The 21,304-nt window shown below is 36.9% G+C and overlaps 1 protein-coding gene across 2 annotated transcripts in view; it reads left to right on the forward strand.

The window, feature by feature from the left end:
- The first annotated feature begins 14,611 nt into the window (after window positions 1–14,611).
- The window catches only part of LOC113113411 (FERM and PDZ domain-containing protein 3-like), a 142,861-nt gene continuing 136,168 nt past the window's right edge, over window positions 14,612–21,304 (forward strand). The window contains exon 1 of one of the 2 annotated variants that reach the window (XM_026279580.1): window positions 14,612–15,730. The gene's annotated coding sequence lies outside the window, so the exon portion shown is untranslated. The remainder of the gene's footprint in view (window positions 15,731–21,304) is intronic. The other variant, XM_026279582.1, reaches the window with a different exon arrangement.

The raw sequence follows: 21,304 nt of genomic DNA on the forward strand, positions 1-21,304 counted from the left end.
CAAAACAACTTGCTACTGGGGTTCCTCAAGGCTGAGTACTTGGACCACTTCTCTTCTCCATCTACATTACATCATTAGGATCTGTTATTCAGAAGCAAGGTTTTGCCATCTCACTGCTAAGCTGATGACACTCAACTCTACTTCTCATTCCAACCAGATGACCCAACAGTAGTTGCTCGCATTTCAGCCTGTCTGAGTGACATTTCTATCTGGGTGAATGACCATCACCTTCAGCTCAACCTTACTAAGACAGAACTGCTGGTGGTTCCAGCTAACCCATCGTTTCATCATGAGTTGTGATGGATCATCAGTTAAACTTCACAGACCATATTGCTACAATGACCCAGTCCTGCAGATTTGCCTTAACAACAACATTAGAAAGATTAGACCCTTCCCGTCAGAGCAAGCCACCCAACTTCTTGTCCAAGCTCTTGTTCTCTCCAGATTGGACTTTTGTAATGCTCTCCTGACGGGCCTTCATGCATGTACTATCAAGCCTCTGCAACTGATCCAGAATGCAGCTGTGAGGGATGTCTTCAATGAGCCAAAAAAAGCTCACGTTACTTCTCTCCTCATCAGGTTACACTGGCTACCAGTATCCACTTGTATCAAATTCAAGGAACTGATGCTTGCCTACAAGATGACCACTGGCATGACACCAACATACCTAAACTCATTAGTTCAATCTTATGTGCCCTCCAAGTGAACAACGCCTTGTGGTGCCATCCCATAGAGGTTCAAAATCACTCTCTCTGACCTTTTCCTGGACTGTGCCCAGCTGGTGGAATGACCTCCCAATCTCAATTCAAACAGCTTACAGAGTCTTTACTTATTTTCAAAAAACATCTAAAGACTCATCTTTTTTGCCAGCACTTAACCAACTAATACTAGTACCTACCTTTTCTTTTTCTTGTCTATCACATTCTTGAAAAAAAAAACCAACCTGGCTACATGTTCTGTGCTTGACTAACTAAGACTTGTCATGTCACTTGTATACTGTTGTTGTTCTCTTGTTGGTTTGATTGCTTCTATTGTTCTCATTTATAAGTCACTTTGGATAAAAGCGTCTTCTAAATGATTAAATGTAAATGTAAATGTAATTACCTCACTGTAGGCATGCCTGGGTGTCTCTTCAGATAAAGGTATAACCTGAAGATGTGTCCATTTCTTTGCCGTTTATAACCTCTCAGGTGCATGCATGCTGATGACATCACAGACTGAAGTTATTTAATCCAAATTCTTGGCGAGTTTGCCGCACATGCTTCAGACCCAGTCAAACGAAGAATTTTTATCAGCATTAATGAAATGCAGCATCTCGTTCCTGCTTTTTTAGGGAACAGGGTTACAGTCAAGCAACCCGAGAAGATATAATTCCAGGACTGCAAACAAGTAGGGGTGTAACGATTCACTCGTTTTATCGATGCATCAATTACAAACCCAGTCGATGCATGATCTTGAAACATGATATTTGAATTGTGAATTGTCATCTCTGACAGTAATCAATATAAAACACTAAGAATCGAATGAATAGCAATTTCTATAGCGATTCAATGCTTTCAAAATATATACACATTAAATTACTACAAGCACGGATTAATGGAAACCTTGAACAGTGTTCGTGCCTCTTATCTCTCCTTCACGCACTCCACTATTACTCTGCGTCTCTGACGCAACTGATGTGTGATTTCTCCTAAGGACTCTAATACCAGTAATACTAAAGTGAAGTAGTTTTATTTTTTTGTAGTTTTTCAATGGCAATGGACAGAGCAGAAATGTAAGTGTATAAATCATATGCACAGTTCCATTGAATGATAAATGTGTTTTAACAATTAACCAAATGTACAAAGGAAACTTAAAATAGCCACAGCTTTAACAACAACCTTAAAATAATAGTGTGAGGTTTATCTTATAATCAGATGCATGAAAGTTACGGGTGAGTTTTCTCTCAGAAACATCATTCACTGATGGAGAGGAAAAGTTAAATAGCTTCTATAGCATTTTATTTTGCGAAAATGAGATAATGACATTTTCACAATGAAAGAGAAGATCTTGCTCTCATAGACGTGCCAAGCTTTTTCTGCAGCTAAACTGAATAAAAAGCAGAATGAACTGAAGAAACGTTAAGAAAAAAAACAATAAATAAATACAATTTATGAATGCAGTGCTAACTGATATATATTTTTTTACAGTACAGAAACTAAAGTATATTTCTAACTTATTCTGTGCAGAAAATTGAAATAATTGCTATTTAAATGTAGTATATAAAATAATCATAAAATTGCCATTAGGAAAAAAATATATAGATTAAAAATGATTGATTATAGTCCAGCAGTGTATTTGATTTATTACAGCAAATTAAAACCAATAAAAAAAAAAAATTAAAAAAATATTGTCTTACATATTGTGATGAGTGCGGCGGGGCCGAGAGCCGTGGGAACCGGTAGAGGTCGGTGGAGTAATTGGAAATGATAGAAACCTGCGCCACCCACCGGTCTGGAGTCCCACAGAGGAGCTCCAGAAGGATACAAAAGAGGAGTAACAACAGTGAAGGACAAGAGAGGACCAGGCCTGGATTTTATTTTGGGTTTTGGTTTTGTTTATGCGCGGCAGTCGTCCGTGAGGGGCTGTCGCACTGTGTTGTGTTTATTTGTTTATTGAAGTCTCATTTTTAATGTTCGCTGGTTCCCGCCTCCTTCTTCACGTGACTATGAAGGTTTTTTATCATTACACATATATTTTTACGTATGCCATGTCATGCCATAGCTTCATTAAACTATCATCTAACAATGGATACGTTTTTTTTTTCTTGTTTTTTTCTCTAACCTATGGTTCTCTAACCATAAAGGCTGCTGTGTAATTTGCCCCCTGAATAAGCATTTAAAGAATATAGGGGAAGCATTTAAATAATCCTGTGAATGCAATTGAAGAATGCAGAATCGAATCGTTATAATCAAATCAAATTTAATTGTGAATCAAATTGAAACAAAAATTATATCCTTTAAGATAAAACACTTCTGTAATTAATTTTTTGAAAAAAGAAAAGAAAAGAAAAACATGCCTTCAGACATTTTCTCCTATTGCCTTTGACAAAATATCATTATATTAGACAACTGTAGTAGAATTTATGGACAAAGTGGACATAAAATCAATTTATTTGTGAGAAATGTGACATAGACTTGAGCTTTGCTGAATATAAAGTCCTAAAATAATGTATGTATTAAAATTCAGAACGCAAGTCTACTGTTTGACAAGATTAATGGCCATGAGGGCACAGCACAGCTAACTCTACTTCCAAATAATGATTATATCCTTTTTTTATTTGGTCTAACAGAAATGAATGAAAAACAAATGTCAAAGCATCTTCTAATAATAAAAAATAACACTTTTATTATTATTATTATTGTTGTTGAAGTTGGACTGTAGGGTTGGATTGATGCTAAATCCTTGCCCTCTCTATGATACAAATCTCTGGTACTAAATTTATTCCACAGGCAGAAAATAATACAGAGAATGCCAAGATCTGGAGTTGTACTTGGGTCTTCAGCACAAAAGTAAGGTGGTGGAACCAGATGGGAAGACAAAAAAAAGACATCTTTCAATATGATTGACAACGTAGTAAGCAGAGAGAAAATCCGAAACAACAATGGAGGACAAAGTCATTGTCGCTGTATGATACTTCTTCATACTTTTGCAGAAACAGGAATAAAAAGGGATCTTGCTCGGAAGAAATATAATAATTTAATAAAGACCAAAGATTACCTGTTAGATTTACCCAAAACATTATGTTGAACCATTTAAGAGACATCAGAGCCAGCGGCAAATGTCTGAAGAACTATCCCTACATTTGCATTCCTATTTATATTCTGTATATACTCTGATCAATACTGTATATAGCAACTCCACTGTACATTCTGTATATCATAGCTTCACTTACTCTGCACTTGTATGTATATAAAACACTATATACTTGCACTTCTGGTTAGATGCTAACTGCATAATGAGAATAACGTTGAATCTAATCTAATCTAATGTTGGGAAATGTCAACACTTGTTGATGCTTTATTTTTTGTTAATTTATCCACAGTATTGAATAAATACCTGGGGTTATGTTTGTTTTCTTCTAAAAGAGATGAAAAGTAATCAGATCTAGCAGTTTTTAATGCTTTTCTGTAGGATAGGTAATTAGCACCAAGCAATACAAAATACCTCTAGTTTTGTTTTCCTCCAGCTGCACTCCATTTTCCAGGTTGCTCTCTTTAGGGTGCGAGTATGCTCATTATACCATGGTGTCAGACTGTTTTCCTTAACCTTCCTTAATTAAGCGTAAGGAGCAACTGTATTTAAAATGCTAGAATAAAGAGAGTCCATAGTTTCTGTTACATCATCAAGTTGTTCTTGAGGTTTTGGATATGCTAAGGAATTGGGATACATCAGGAAGATTACTTACAAAGCAGTCTTTTGTAGTAGAATTGATGGTTCTACCATACTTGTAACAAGACATAGAATTTACAGTTTTAGGTATATGAAGTTTGCACAAATCTAAACGATGATCTGAGATATCATCGCTTGGCTGCATAATTTCATCACCATCAACATCAATTCCATGTGACAGTATTAAATCTAGAGTATTATTTCGACATGAGTAGTCTAACCCCAATAGAGTTCAGAATGTCTATAAATGCTGATCCCAATGCATCTTTTTCAATATCAACATGAATATTAAAATCACCAACAATTTAACAATTTAAACTTAAACTTCTCGGATGTAAAATCAGTTTTTAAAACTTTTTAAAAAAGGATGTATGATTCCCTGGTGGCCTAAATACAGTAGCCAGTACAAACATCACAATTTATCATTAACATTTGTTTCTCTGGATAATGTTATATGAAGCACCATTACTTCAGACGAGTTATACTTGAAGCCTGCCCTCTGAGAAATCCTGAAAACATTGTTATAAATTGAAGCAACACCTCCCCCTTTACCTTTTGGACGTGGCTCATGTTTATAACAGTAATCTTGGGGGATAGATTAATTTTAAATAATGTAATCATCAGGTTTTAGCTAAGTTTCTGTCAAATAGAGCATATCTAGATTATGATCAGTGATCGTATCATTTAAAAAAAATGCTTTCATAAAATGGGACCTGATATTCAATAAGCCAAGCTTTATCATTTGTTTATCCGTATTGCATTTGTTTTTTATTTGTTGAACCTCAATTAAATTGTTACTCTTAAGTTGGTTTGGACATTTTTTTGTATTTTCTAGTTCGGGAAACAGACACAATCTCTATGATGTGATATCTAGGTGAAAGAGTCTTTATGTGCTGAGAATTAATTCTGTGACGTGAGGCAGCTAGTTGACGGTCAGTTTAGCCAGTCTGTCAGCTTCCTGACCTGGGCACCAGTTAGTCAAGTACAAACTCTAAGACTGTGCCATATTTCTAGAGAGAAATGCGGCACCACCCCAGGAGGGATGAAGACTATCTCTTTTCAACAGGTCAGGTCTGCCCCAAAAGCTCGTCCAATAGTCTATGAAACCTATGTTATTCTGCAGGCACCACTTAGACATCCAGCCTAGAGCATATTACAGTGTCTGACATCATGCTTGCAAGTTCACACACCTCTTTAATGTTATTTTTAGTGATTTCCGACTGGCAAAGTAGAACATCATTGGCGTCGGCGTGAATAAAAATCTTTTTTTGTATTTACGTTTAGCATTAGCGAGCACTTTTAAATTTGCCAAGATGTCAGGTATTCTGGCTCCCGTTAAACATTGGACTATGGTGGCTGGTGTCTTTATATTCATGTTCTGTACAATAAAATCGCCAATAACTAGAGCAGTTTCATCAGGTTTCTCAGTGGGTGTATCACTGAGTGGGGAGAACCTGTTTAATGTTTTGATCAGAACAGAAGAGCGGTGTTTTGTCCCATGACTATGCAGCCTCACTGTCACCCAGTTGCCCTGGTAGATTTATGCAAATGTACAGATGTGCAAAATGTGCAGTTGGGTTTCAAGTGTTGTGATTCAGGTATTGATAGTGGGGGTGTATATGTATGAGTGTAGTTGTCAGGTCAGTTCACATGGAGCTGAGGAATCTGATGACTCGAGGTAAGAAACTGTCCCACAATCTGACCATGATGGCCCAAATGCTTCTGTACCTTCTTCTGGATGGCAGGAGGGTGAAAAGCTGGTGTGAGGGGTGTGTGGGGTCGCTAGTTATCATAATGTTATATGAAGTTCAGGGAGGCAAAGGCGTGCTCAGCAGCCTTCAAATCCTTATTTCCACAAAAGTCAAGGTCTGAGCCCTACAAACCCAGAGATCCTAGCCCGTCTCAATCTGAGGGTCAGAAATGGGAAAAGGATGCTTGTGTCACAGCTCGCAACCTTCCCCCACCTGCAGGTAGGGGTAGGAGGAATTGTGGGTCAAAGGAATGTAGGCAAGATAAGAGATGTGATCTAGATGATGCATCAGCGCTTTTGTCCGAAATAGAGTGATACTTGAGTATCTACTCATTTCCCTTGGGGGGTTAAACATCTGCCTTATCTTCCCCTACATAATTCTCCTGTAACCACCATCTTTCCACCTGACAGAGATTAGGTAGGAACTTCCTGCATTAGTCTCCTATGCTGGACTTATGATGTTTGGTTGGTTCTGTGGCTTCATAATAACCACCTTATTGATGGTCCGTACTGAAGGCTTCTTTGGGTCACCTCTTGAGTGGGGCTCCAGCTGGTGGGTGAGTATGATCAATTCTATATATATATATATATATACATATATATATATATATATATATATATATATACATTTATTAATGTACTGGTGGTTATGTGTGTATAATCCTTGTGTGAGATTTCTTTTGCAGTGTTTTTCCGGGATCTGTTGGTTTCTGTACTTTTTAAGGTAGGTCCTTTACGAGCACTCCCCTTGGCTGGATTCAGCAACCGGTTGATCAACTTGCAGTGTCACTTCACTCGTTGATATTGTGTCCAGCCGGTATGACAGCCCTGGTTCCAGATTCATGACACTGGATCACGCGGCTAGGTCATAGGCTTATGCTGAAGTATAGAGCAGGAAGTATAGGTAGCATTTACGAGAACCTTCTTGTGTAATGCTGTCGTAGGCAGTGCTCCCCTCGCCTTAGAGGGTTGTATTTGAGCTTGCCTCTCCCATTCAGTTCTGTACCTCTGGGAATCTGTGACCAGATGCTTGGGAGCTTTAAGTAAACACACTAAGCTCTGTGTACTTTTTGAAATCCACATGGTGGTAAGTGTGCACTTTGAAAACTTTGCACATTTTCTAAAATCCACTATTTGGTGAGGGCTTTGCGCAGTTGCTTCGTGCCCTTTCTTGAGCTGGTAAAAGCCCCATTCATCTTGGGTGCAACTCCACCTATGTAACCTCAGGAAACCTATTTAAACAGGGTGTTGCTACTAGGGATCTGTTGAGACAGTTCCTTCAGCAAGCTTATACGAGAGCAAGCGATAGCCCCTGTGTGACAGTCCAAGACTTAGTATAATGCTAGGCTCTTGGTCGTATCCCTTTAAAGGAATCTATTCTTGACTCAAAACCTTGAGCTCTACCCTGAACCCTGTAGTCTGGCCCTAACAGGTAAGTTTGGGTATGTAGCCTAGGCCTCTGGCCGTAAGGGATAATGTCACGGACAGCCGTCTAATGTCCCACGGGCAAATCCCATGGAAATGTTTGGCATTGGTTCTTTTAGTTACACTCAAAGTGGATTGGTCTCTCTGGCGAGATCCCAATTCGTTGAGAGTCACCTACTGAAAGGGAACAAAATTATCTTACATTATATTTTAGTTTCAGGTATTCCTTTTTTCCACAAGTCATTAATTTCTGAAGTATACTCACGGAAATTATTTGATGGCAGAAATCCCCCAGTTACTCTGCACTGGATAAACACACGTGTGTCTCATCTGTTCCTTTAACATCCAGACAAGATTCAGGTTTCTTCTGTGATTTATGTGCTCAATACTACATTTATATTTTAAGGTAGTTGCTGATTTGTTAACTGGCTGATGCGTTTTTTCCAACACACATTTAACAGCAGTACTAATGAACAAATAAAACAAATAACTCGTGTTAAGTTATTTTATGTTGATTTGTTTATTTAAATTTCTTACATTCATGTAATGCCAGCAGTGTTGTTAAGAGTGTATTCTACATAATAGCACACATACCACACTCACTCAAATGTGTCTTTCATATTGAGATGTGCTCATATGCAATACTTTTCAAATATTTCCCTGTCAGATAAATAGACATTTAGTAATCTTTTTAAGATGTATATGGTTTATGTAAATCCAGTTTGGAGACTCCCCTGCTACAGCAAAATCACAAATATACTGTCTAGCGTCTTCACACATTCAACAATTCATATGATATACAGTACAGTAAAATTCAGTAGTTCAACAAATGTGATTTCAACACAAGGAATCGTGTTTTTGATTTGTACAGTTATAATCACTGTTGTGGCTAATATTTAAAAACTTTCTTTAGCCTCTTGAGGTTAGCAGAGGAGTTCCTCCCAATACAGAATATCCATAAAACATGCACAGAAATGTAGTTGATCTCCACCTCTAAAATGGTTAAACAACATTAATTGACTATTATGGTCTGCACTTTCATGCCTTAGTGATGCATGAAAGAGTAATTAAATTCACATAACAGGTTCATCCAATAATTAAACATTATATGTTCTGTGTGTAATTTAAATGTGGCTCATACTCTCACATTTGAAGACACCCTCATCCATCTTCTCCACCATGTTTGAATATGACATATCCTCCTTTTCTTCTTTATGACGTGTCCTTTTGCATGGTCTCCTGGGATAGAAAAGTGTCCATCACTATGCACACTTCAGAATCAAGGCTGGAGTAGTAGAACATCCAGGGATTTCTCACCTTCTCTTTTCATGTACTGTTTTCTTTTTGTATTCAGACGCAACATTAGCATACACATGGAAATTAGTACACCATCCAGGTAATTCTTGCATACTCTTTTATGAATACTGAGGATCCATACATACTTATTAATTTGCTTTTGCCTGCAATATAGTAGGGAAGTATGTGGTTTTCGCTTTTCGAAAACTCTTTTTATCATTATTTGCTATATTGCACTGTCAATTCTGGTAGATACCTTGTGTGATATGTTTTGGTTTTACTTTATAATAAACTGCATAAATAAAAATTTGGGAGGAGCAAACAACAGACACAGTGGGAGTGGCGTCAGGCCTTGGAGAGGTCTTTATTAATAGAAAAATAACAAAAACGGAATAAAGTGTCCAAAAGGGAAGAGTGTCCAAAACAAACATGGAATCTGGTGTCCTCGTCATGTTGCGGGGTTCGTGAAGCTGGGGCAGTGTTCAGGAAGGAAGGGTCCAGATAAGGGGCGCAATCATTAAATACTGAATTTATATTGAACTTCTACAGATTTTTTACATTATTATCTAAACATCAATTTAAACACAGGTATTGCAAATAAAATGTTATTTTACAGTATTCTTTTTTATTTATTCATTTTCTTTTGTCTTCCAAAATACTGTTATTTTATTATAAAACATGATATTTTAAATTCATTTATGTAGGTCTACAGTATGTAAATTATTGTTGTGAGATGTAGTATGTTATGCAGCGTGTCTATTCAGCAAATATTGTTTGACTTTTGTATGAGTGCATCCGGCCATAATAGATGAACAGCTTGAAATAAGCTCATTTTAAACAGATGGCATCTTGGTACAATGGAAATATTTAGCAGATTTAGTGTTCTGCAGGATAGAGAGACTTCAGTCACATTAACAAATCTTACCACAAATAAAACTAATCAGAAGCAAATGTCAATCTGGAAACCTCTTTTCAGTGCATAACTCTATGGAAAGGCTCTTCTCTTTTGAGTGATTTGATCTGTGACTCATTGATACGACTTTGTAATTGTTTTGACCACTTTGTTGAAAATAAATTATTTAAATAAATAGATCTGACTGTTAATCGGATAACTGACCCACCTGTGCAGCGCTATCATTTTCTGTGGTTTGAAATGACAAAAGAAAAAAAACTCTGGAGAAACTGAAACAATGAGATATTTGTTGCTGCCACTTTATCTATTGTTTATTTATAGTTACTGAGTTATCCGAAATCAATTTGCTACTGTCTGTCAGAATCTGGTGATAACTATGAAACTAATATTGATGTGAATATTAATTAAGAGAGTAATCAGTAAAATGCAACCTGATATATTGATTAATAATATAAATAATAAGTATAAAAAAATCTAAATAAGTGACATTAATGATTAATAAGTGACTTAAGATAACGTTTTTTTTTCACAGTGACAACTGTTTTGTTATTTTTTTCTGAGATAAATATATTTTATATTGTGCAAATTCTGTGCAAACATTGAATCCTGTATAATAAGTTCACAAATTGTATTAAAATATGCCATTTCACCCAAGACGTTAATGCAGCTTAGAAAGATCACAGCAGTGCAAAACGTTGTCAGTCAGTTTGCATCTAGGCACAAAAATCAACAATGAACTTTTGAACCAAATATATCTTCATTTTCCAAACTTTCATCAGTTAGGACAGTTATCTCCTCATGTTTTCTGAAGAGATTGGCTGAATTATTTATCCAGATGCCTGTCTTGATAACACAAACACCGCTGGTCCCAGTCAGCATGCAGATCACTAATAAAGTTTCCATGCACAGGCATCCTGCAAGGACAGCCATTTCATTAGAAATATAAACAAAGGGAGATTGCCAGCTCCTGATACATCGTTTGGGCTGCTGCTGTTCAGAAAAGCATAATAACAACAGTCATAAATCTGACGATGCAAAAAAAAAACAAATTAGCCACTGGGATTAAATCCTAGAAAAACATCAACATCACATGAGCAGCGTAAAAGCAAAGCTGATTTTTGATGTTTTGGAGTAGTTCCCTTTCGACTTCCCCAAGGAGAGATGTTTCATGAGGCATAGAAAGCTCCGGAACATCTGAGAGAATCTGTTTGAGGAGCTTTTGTTATGCATTAGGTATGAAGATTAGCCTGCAGCAAATTGGGAGATGTAATGTAAAATACCAGGACCTTGATCGAATGCTGATTTGAAGAATGTTTGTTATGCTGGAAATTATGGATTTTTGGGATTCATTCTTAATATTTTGTGTCCCAAAGCCTGATGAATGTTTTGCAGCCTTTTACGACCGTTTAAACGTAAAATTGTAAAACAACCAATCATGTCCAACAACAACAAAAAAACACTATACCTTTATAAAATAATAATAATAATAATAACTTTAAAAGCTAAATATGTATGGATATGCATTGACTTTAGCTTTTTTCTTATTTCAGAGGTGAGAAACGAATGACATTTACTCCGCTACTTGATTCAATTTGTGAGACTGGTACTTTTACTTTAATTTGACTACATTTCTAATGAAAAAAATAAAAACCTTTTACTGCATTACACTGGGTGACATTACTCTTGTTACTTTATTTTAATGCAATACATGTAAAGAAATACATAATTTCCCATCTTTCTCAGTTTCCCAGTGTCAGTTGTTCCCTTTAGATGCATTCGAGAGTGAAAATTTCAATCAAAACAAATCCAGTTGTAGCAGTATATGTTTTTCTTTTTTAAGTGAAAGTGACATACAGCCAAGTGTAGTGACCCATACTCAGAATTTGTGCTCTGCATTCTACCCATACAAAGTACGCGCACACACACACACACACACACACACACACACACGGAGCAGTGGGCATCATTTATGCTGCGGCTCCCGGGGAGCAGTTGGTGGTTCAGTGCCTTGCTCAAGGGCACCTCAGTCGTGGTATTGCCAGCCCAAGAGTAAAACCCACAACCCTAGGGTTAGGAGTCAAACTCTCTAACCACTAGGCCACAACTTCCCTATAAAAGCATTTATACAAAGCAAATGACTTTCAGTGATACTAGGGCTGCAGATGACATGCCAGAAACAATGCTATATGTATATAGCACATACAGAATATATATGTTATTATTATTATTATTATTATTGATGACCTTTATATTAGCAAAACTAATTATTAAAATATTATCTGGAAAATAAGAATATTAAAGTGATTTGTTCAAGCCATGAATGTTTAAAATGTGCTTTATAATTCTTCATTAACATTTTTACATATTGTAATATTCTTCTGTGTATGATCTCAAGACCTCCAGTCCTTGTTTCTGTTGCATGGCTATCTGCTCTCTGAGCTTTGACTGGCTGGAATCAGCAGGCTATTTTTAGCATTATTCCCATGACAATAGAAAGGAAGTCCTTGACATAATGCTCTGATCCAGCCCATATTTACTTGTGATGTGCTCCAAAATGACTAAACCAATCAATCATTCAATCAGTCACTTGCAGAGGGAGGAAAATAAAAATAAGATAATAACAGAGATTCACAATTCCCCCACCAGAGGTCCCAGGTATCAGGCGATTGTCCATTTGTTTCCATAGTTACAAGTATTGGAAGGTGCTGGAAAAGCCATAAAAAATACACTTTCCTGACAGTGGTGCAAGTCGTGTTCAGATGGGAGGATGCCCTGCGAAGCATTCAGATCAGGGTGTCATGCACACCTGAAGTGCAAACTGCAGTTGAATCCAGATGGTTGGTGACCAGGGGGTGGAAAAAAATAAAATAAAATAAATGATGTTGTCAGAGTGAGCAATTGGCTTGCTACCCCATCTTTAACACTGGAACACTGCAGGATGTTTGACACCTTCATCAGATGTGCTAAATCACACCACTGAACAGTAAGGTATTTTCCACCGAAGACTGGGAAAAGGAGTCGTGCTGAGGACAGGGGTGCTGTCTTAGTTCAGGTGCCACGTACAGGGAAATGAAAAGGTACTGGGTAAGTAGATGAGAGAAGAAATAAACACTTTGTGATACGGTAAGACACAGGGGTCTGCAGCCTACAGCTACAATAGCAAAAGAGGTGTAAACATTTAATTTAATGTCTGTCGCATTGCATACTAGTGTACATTTTCACATAATCATTTCCACAGCCTGTTCTATCAACTTAGGAGCTGTAAATATTAATATAAAATGGTTAGCTCCTGTCCTTGATTTTGACTGGTCAACAGCTGAGTTTTACTCTCGATAAACTGCTGTGACCACTTCACCCAACGGTTCTGTACATCACTGCACAACTCCCTTAACAACTGAATTATGAGTTACCCCTGTTGGTGTCATGTTGCAGTATTTACCTTTAATTTTGAGGTCACGCCCCCTTGCGCTGTCGAAAAACTGTTGTTTTCTCGTGCTAAGAGATAAGCAGATGTACTATATGTTTTTACTTCAGCTTCATACATTCTAAAAAGAAGAAACCCAGCTGTTGATTTCAAATGTAACATGTCAATAAATGCTCTTGGTGTGTGTGTGTGGGGGGGGGGGGTTTGTTGACATAATTTGGGCCGCTTAGCTTTAATTGAGCATGGCTTACACATCACAGCCTTCATGAGTATTGTTGCAAACCATGTCCATGTCTTCATGACCACAGTGAACCCATCTTGTGATGGCTACTTACAACAAGATACCGCACAATGTCACAAAGCTCAAATCATCTCAAACTGGTTTCTTGAACATGACAATGAGCTCACTGTTTAAATCAACACTGCTCTAGAAGTATTAGCTTGGCCCAACCTGAGAGGCTGATTGACAAGGGAACCTATTTGTTCACAAAGTTGGGCAAGCTGCTTTGTATCCTGCCACATGCTCTCTGTAAATGTATCCTGTCTTGTATTTTCACACTTTCTTATTTCTCCTGCATACACGTTTATGTATTCCTTGAGTGTCACACCCTTGCAATCACATGAAATCAAAACAGAACCCTTTTTTTTTTTGAAAAGCACATTCCTGATCTTTTTGTTTGCGTTTCCTTTTTGTATTTTATTCCAAAGAAAATACATTTATTGATGATTTTCTATTTCAGCTGGCATCACCTAGGTTGTGTAGACGCTGTAGTAAAAACATACTCTGTACATCACCAGGTACAGCACTGTACTTCTAATGCAGAGAGGTCTTGTACATGAAACATGAGTGCCATGTCGAAGCAAGTTTAATTTGTGTAGTATCTGAATCAAATGTATTCTGACAATTGCCTTTGCTCTTATTTATTTATTTTTTTATTTTTTTATTTTTTTAACTTCTTGAATCAGCATTTTAAAGTTATTTTAGAGAGAGAGAAAAAGAGAGTAAAATTAATAGTAAAAAATAATATTTTATATGTGTAGTGGCGAAATTAGAAACATAAAACACAAATTCTTAAAGCATGCAATTAATAACTAGGAATTTTATTAAACAATTTACCCATTTTCCAATTCAAAATGTTGAGTAGGCTGTATCTTGCCTTTAGCACCATACACTGGACATTTCACTTTGACATGCAAGATGTATATAATTATGCAAAGATTATGCCATAGACAAATTTTTTTGCGACCATGAGACTGGGCTGCAAATAACTCTATGACACAAGAAAATGCTTTAGAAAGAGAAATCAACACTGATGGGTGAACTTGACCTCCAGCTTCCATGTCCCGATCAAAAGGCTTCCTCAAAAGATGCTGGTGGTGTTTTTCTGGAGAGTAGTAAACCTCCGTAGCTCAGTGTTATTAACAATCCAATCAATTGCCAATGTATAAAATCAATCCCTGTCTCATTCAATACACATTACACTCATAAAAACGTCACATTCCGTAAGTAAAATGGCTTGAGAATGCCATTTAATGTTGGCTTCAAGGTCCCGGGCAAATAGGAAATTCCAGATAGCCTCACTGAGAGAGCATCTTCACTCCGTAATCTTACACTGGTTTGAGTATTTAACAATGATACTTTGCTTGGTTATTTGATTAGCAATCCAGTGTTCCTTCTGCCATCTCCCAGAAGGTTTTCAAAGAGCAGCCTGCAGAATAGCTCACATCCGTCCCATATTCCCTGCGGAAGTCTTTAATGTAAATTTCCTCCTGGGGCAATGCATGCAGCCTCTTTGCCTCAGTGCATTCCCTGCATGCTCGTATATGTGATTGATCGTCTGGTCTTGGCACGTATATATGAATTTTTTTGTATAATCAGTGTCATGGCACAAAGACAGACAGGGAAACCCAGCATGCAGTAATATCAAAGCAACATTACCCATAATCGCACATGTCCAGAGAGCCTCTCTTGGGATGTGCACTAACACTCTAATGTGGACGTGACTGACATGTACTGTAGTCTCACCACAGACCCTCCTCTTCTCTCCCCTCCTGATTTATGCCAATAAATGAAGCATCTCTCTCCTGCGCCTCCCTCTCTCTTTCTCTCTCCCACCCTTTCCTTCTCTCCTCTCCTGCATTCACGCTCTATCCCTCCCTGCATCTCAGTCACACTCGTTGGATCTCACAAAAGGAAGAGAAATGCATGCAAACCCAGCGAGGTGGAGAATACTAGGGAAAGTTGCACCCAGCAGTCGCTGAGAGCGAACGCACACCACAGGGATCCACCAGAGATGTAAGAGGTCCGAGCAGCCGCCCATCCCCCCGTCTGCTCAAGAAGACACCAGGGCCAGCTACAATGACCTGGGTGAACGGGAAAGAGCTTTCTGTGAACCTCCACTTGTGCAACTGCCAGCAAGTGCTTGAGCTGCCCAAATAGGAGGGCATGATTGGTTGGGCTGCAAGCGGCTGCTGCATGCTTCAAACATAGGTAAGGTGCCTAATCTAATTCAACAGATTTACCCTCTGAAGGGATCAATGTAATCCTCCACTGGGAATAATGCGAGCTGTCATTCTTTTTTTTTTTTTTTTTTGCTTTTCTTTCTAGGGGAAACTGTATACATTGTTGTCAGATTGGGATGTTTGAGGGAAAGTGTGGTTCCAACGAAGTTTGAAAATATGAAAGAGATATGAAACAAACTCATGCCTTGGGGATGCTTGGAAAGATCCTCATTAAAATTCAGTGTGTGTGGCAAAGCAGACAGTAAAAAAAAGGAACGATGCCTCAAGCAATCACATCTACTTTATTCTTAAATGAACAGTAATGCGAGCCATAGTCTTCCTCTTGCATAATCGTAATTAAAACTCACAAATCTGTCAATGAACTCTGAATATGCCGACCAAATGCTGTAAACAACATCATCTGGCGGCTTTGACAAGTGGATTTCACCTTTCACTTGAGCATGTCTTGCATCAATAAAACTGGAATATTGAGTTAGCACGCATTAAATGCACTATTGGCAGAAGTGATGTTTAATTTGCAGTGGGCTGGGGATCTGTGAAAGCCTTTGTGGGTGGGGGTGAGAGGTCTCTCAGCTATATGTTTAGTGACGGTGATTGATTCACACATGTCTATAATGTATAGTACTTCAGCTCACAATTTACATGCACCCAATCTGTGCAAATGAGGAAAATAACCACATTCAGTACCTAAAATCAGCTGTGCTTACATTTGCATGCCTTCTTACATAATTATTAATAATAATGATGCTTGATTTTAAAGACAAATCTCTGGCAATCTTTGAGGAAATCTCTGTTTGTTACTGGGTGAGTTGCAGTATTTTACTGTAGGGGAAATGTTGATCCCTCGCATTGATTATTGACATGTTTAGTGAAGAGTAGAAATCTTGTTTTGCGAATGTTGAGAATGGACAGGAAGGTATGACTAAGTGATTTTAGTTTTCTCTTTAATTTTCTTTAACCATTAAATGCATGATTTGCTAGAGGACCCAACAGCTTTGAAAACTGCATCATCATGTCCTTTATATTCAGTGACTGATTTGCTGTCAAGCCCACTGTTCTGCTCCACGTTTACTCACATGTCCAGTGCAATCTAATTTGAAAAGATTAAAGCGGTCATGTGGTCTCCTGAGGAATTAACAGTTATATGATATTCAGTGTCTCTTTAACACAATGGTTGGCTTGCATCCAGAGTCAGACACAGCAGCTCATATGCATGCAAATGCATACTCCAAACCAGTGCAATTTTCAGTTCGACACAACCCGATAAAAGTTTATGACAGCACAAGGAAGCACCACACTGCATTTCCGAGATTGAACCTGCATAGATATGTTTCATTTAGAGGTGACTTGAACTGCGCAACATACATCACACTGCTGAGCAGCAAACTGTACAATGGCCATGTCACCTGCTTTAAAGGGACAAACAGCAGGTGGGAAGTGTACAAAGGGACAGTATTGGGATTTAATTATAATACCATGGTACTTTGATATTTACCATTATATTAAAAGATCATCATGTAGTATGTTATTAACATAGTACTTTATAATACTTCATACAATACCAAACAACTTTATCACTGTCCAGTTTGATCCTTGACATAGGAACAATGTCTCCTGTTTTACTTGGTACTCTCTAATGATAATAAAATGTATTTTCACATAATTTCAGCTCAGGTCAATATTCCACGTCCACTTATTTATTTGTGAAAAACTGTGAACTAAGTAAACAAATTTACAGTCATTATTGCAAAATAAATACATTCTGGGTGAAATAAAGATCTGGGGTCTGTACTACTAATTCAGTTTAGCTGGCTAGTCCAAGGAAGTCTTTACATTAGTTTTGATAATTTTGTAATGGAACAAAAGTATGTCTGCTTTTACCAGTCTTTATCCCATAGATACTCTACAGAACCATATAAAATCAATCAACGTCACTCTTCACGTTTCTCAGATGCTTCAGATTAAAACACACTGCACAGAGAAATCATTTCAGACTTTCATCTGATGGAGTGTCGGTCCGTGTATCTTTTGGTCATTCGATTTTCTATTTTAAAATAAATAAAGATAAATGAGAAACAGTTTGATTTTCATTTTTTCGTTTTGTTTAAGAAACGGAAAAAACGAAAATTTAGCTGGATTTTTCGTATTTTTGTTTGTGGGTAAAAAATTAGATTATGCTTTAATATTTTTTTGAATGTGTGGGCGGCGCTGAAACGCCCCTTTCATCCCTTCTGTACTGCACCGACAAGCGGCAACCGCGAGCTCAGTTCATCTTCACCAGGAGAGAAGCGGCAGACAGCAGAGTTTATTCATCCTGCCAATTCTTTGCTAGTGGTGCTTGCAAGATAAAATAATAATAATAATAATAATAATAATAATAATAATAATAATAATAATAATAATAATAATAATAAATTAAATTAATAATAAAATAAAAAAATAATATTATATTTTTCCTGCTGCTGCAGTTATTGACAAAGCAGACTTGACAACTTTATTCATAAAACACCATTTGCATTTTACTTTAGCCTGTGATCTACAACGACATGGAATAAAATATAGGCCTACTACAAATTTTTTGACTACTTATTTTATTCTAGGCCATTCATAAAAAAAAAAATTAAATGGGAAAAATCCAACCCCACATTTATAATAAAATTTATATTAATATAAGTTAAGTTTTCCCCATAATTAGTCTACTTTAAATGTTTTAATAGGCTATAGGCTACTTAGAATTATGAACTGAATTCACAAATTCTGTAGATGACTGTATGAATATAGTGACGGTGTGACATCGTTACAGATAATGAGTTCAGACGGGAAACACTGCACCTCTCGTTGGTTTCATTTGAATTGCATAGGCCTAAATATAAAATTATTATTATTATTATTATTCTATTTAAATGGCTTATTTTAAAAGTAGACATGTCCAGCAAGACATGGTTCGTCTGATGCATAAGCCTGGTTCATTTCTGACGTTTCAGAAAGAAGTTAATGTAGACCGAGATGACAGAAAGCAAATCCTGTTGAGTTTTCATGTTATTTAGGGTGTCTTACGACCCAAACTGACGGAGCTGAAGCTTTTTCCTCTTGTTATCGGGATGGAAGCTGTGGATCGGGATCCGCCGATCGGAGAAGTGCAGACTACACTCTACAAGATAAAGCTTCAGTTTCTGTTGTTTGTATAGCAAATGAAAACATGTTAGGCTGTGAGGTTTTTCTTAAATAGGCATAGAATAAAATTAGTAGGCAAAAATCTGCACATTTCTTGTCATTGTAGATCTTACAGTAAAATTCAAATGTCATTGAATAAATAAATTTCTGTTTGGTCAAAAAAAAAAATTATATATATATATATATATATATATATAGGCTATATATATAAAGCCTGCAAGCACCACTAGCAAAGAATTGGCAGGATGAATAAACTCTGCTGTCTGCCGCTTCTCTCCTGGTGAAGATGAACTGAGCTCGCGGTTGCCGCTTGTCGGTGCAGTACAGAAGGGATGAAAGGGGCGTTTCAGCGCCGCCCACACATTCAAACAAATATTAAAGCATAATCTGATTTTTTACCCACAAACAAAAATACGAAAAATCCAGCTAAATTTTCGTTTTCCGTTTCTTAAACAAAACGAAAAAACGAAAATCAAACCGTTTCTCATTTATCTTTATTTATTTTTAAATAGAAAATCGAATGACCAAAAGATACACGGACCGAGTGTCGTCTTTGTTTTTTGTTTTTTCTTCTTCTTCTTAATTTTAAGCTACATATAAAAAAAATATCAACTGGCCATTTTTACAGTCTCCAGCATCCCCTCAACCCTGTAGTGTAGGTTTGGATTGGCGTACATTAAAATGTATTATTAATTTGTGTTGTTGGTGTGTATGTACTGTGTGTGTGTGTGTGTGTGTGTGTGTGTGTGTGTGTGTGTGTGTGTGTGTGTGCGTGTGTGTGTGCGTGTGTGTGTGTGTGTGTGTGTGCATTTTCTTCCTTCCTTCCTTTCTATTTTCTTTTCTTTTTTTGTAAGTGTTCTGCAATTATAAACATTCTCATCTTTTAATTATATTTTTGTACTTAGCCTTTAAATGCTGCTAGCTAGTTTAACACCTAATAGTAGTAATTAAATTATTTTCATCTTTTTTGATTGAAATAAAAACTTTAATATTTTATTTTAATATTTTATTGACTTGAAAACTTTAAAACTCTATAATTTACTCTTTAATATTTTAAATCAATGTTTGGTTTAATAGGCCTATATTTTCTTGTTATAAATCTAGATAAATTCACTTACATTGACAGATATTTTATATATTGTATGTTACTATTTTCCTCAAGCTTTTGTGACACCAGTGCTATTTCCTTTTGCTGTGTAAATGTGTTTTAATTTTTCATAATGATCTCTTCATTATCAGCCATGAAATAATTCACACTTACTCTTGCCACTTAATGCAGGTTGGATCCGTTTTTTTCTTTTCTTTGTTGTTGTTTTTTCCTGATCATACAAAACGATGTGCATTAGCACTAACACAACTTACAAGATGATAGGATGACAGTAAAACTTTGTATGTAACTTCTTCTTCAGAAGGGTCTTGCTGGTTTGGCAATCTGGACACGTTCTGAGTCTTTATTGGGTCCTACATGACACAAAGGAGGTCAAAGGCTGGGTTAAAATTAGAAACATGACTCAAGCCTTTCAGCTGTAGGTGCTAAAGGAGTCAAAGGACTGATGTTATTTATTAATAAAGGGTGTTAGACAAACAGGCTTCTGCAGACTTGGAGTCCTCTTTCTGAACACAGAACTGAATGATCTAATTTTACATGGATAACTAAACAATCTATTTTGTAAATCTCATCGTGCATATGTTTTATTTACTTTTCCCTATAAAATGTATTATTGTAAACCAATGTTTCAGTTAGATCGTATAACATAAAGTACCAGTGTTATAGTGGAGACCAGCTCATTGTAAGTCTGAGTTCGGGCCGAGACCTGAGTAGGTTGAGTCAGATTCAAGACCGAGATCAGAGGCAGGTCTGTATGATTCAGACAGTGTAAATATACTTTCCTTTGGAGTGAATGGATCTTGGTTTAGTGTCAGTGTCTAGCAATTCTTTGCAGTGTGCTCCGATCTAGAGACACAATAACACAGAGCAGTCAACATGCGTGAGCCATCACAGACTTTAAAACATATCCACAGTGTTGTATACTCCAGAACCAATATAAGTCAGTATGAGTCAACCCGGATGCAGTCCATGACAAGACCAAGGAAATGAACATTTGATTTGGACCTGGACTCAAAATGTTCTAGAGAATGAGTCAGATCTTGAGTACAACAACGTGAAGTACATTTATAATTTAAAACAATTCTGATGATATTCTGGCAAAAAGAACTAGCTTATAATTTGAAAACGTGATCCTCCTTGGAAGGTCAAAACTAACATTTTAGCAAGACGTTGTACCAAAACCCCTCTCTTTTTAGCGTAGCATGTGTATATAAACAGAATATGATATCAATAGTCATATGTTGATTGCTGGAGTTGATG

This window comes from Carassius auratus, chromosome 14, assembly GCF_003368295.1.
Source record: "Carassius auratus strain Wakin chromosome 14, ASM336829v1, whole genome shotgun sequence".
NCBI lineage: Eukaryota > Metazoa > Chordata > Actinopteri > Cypriniformes > Cyprinidae > Carassius > Carassius auratus.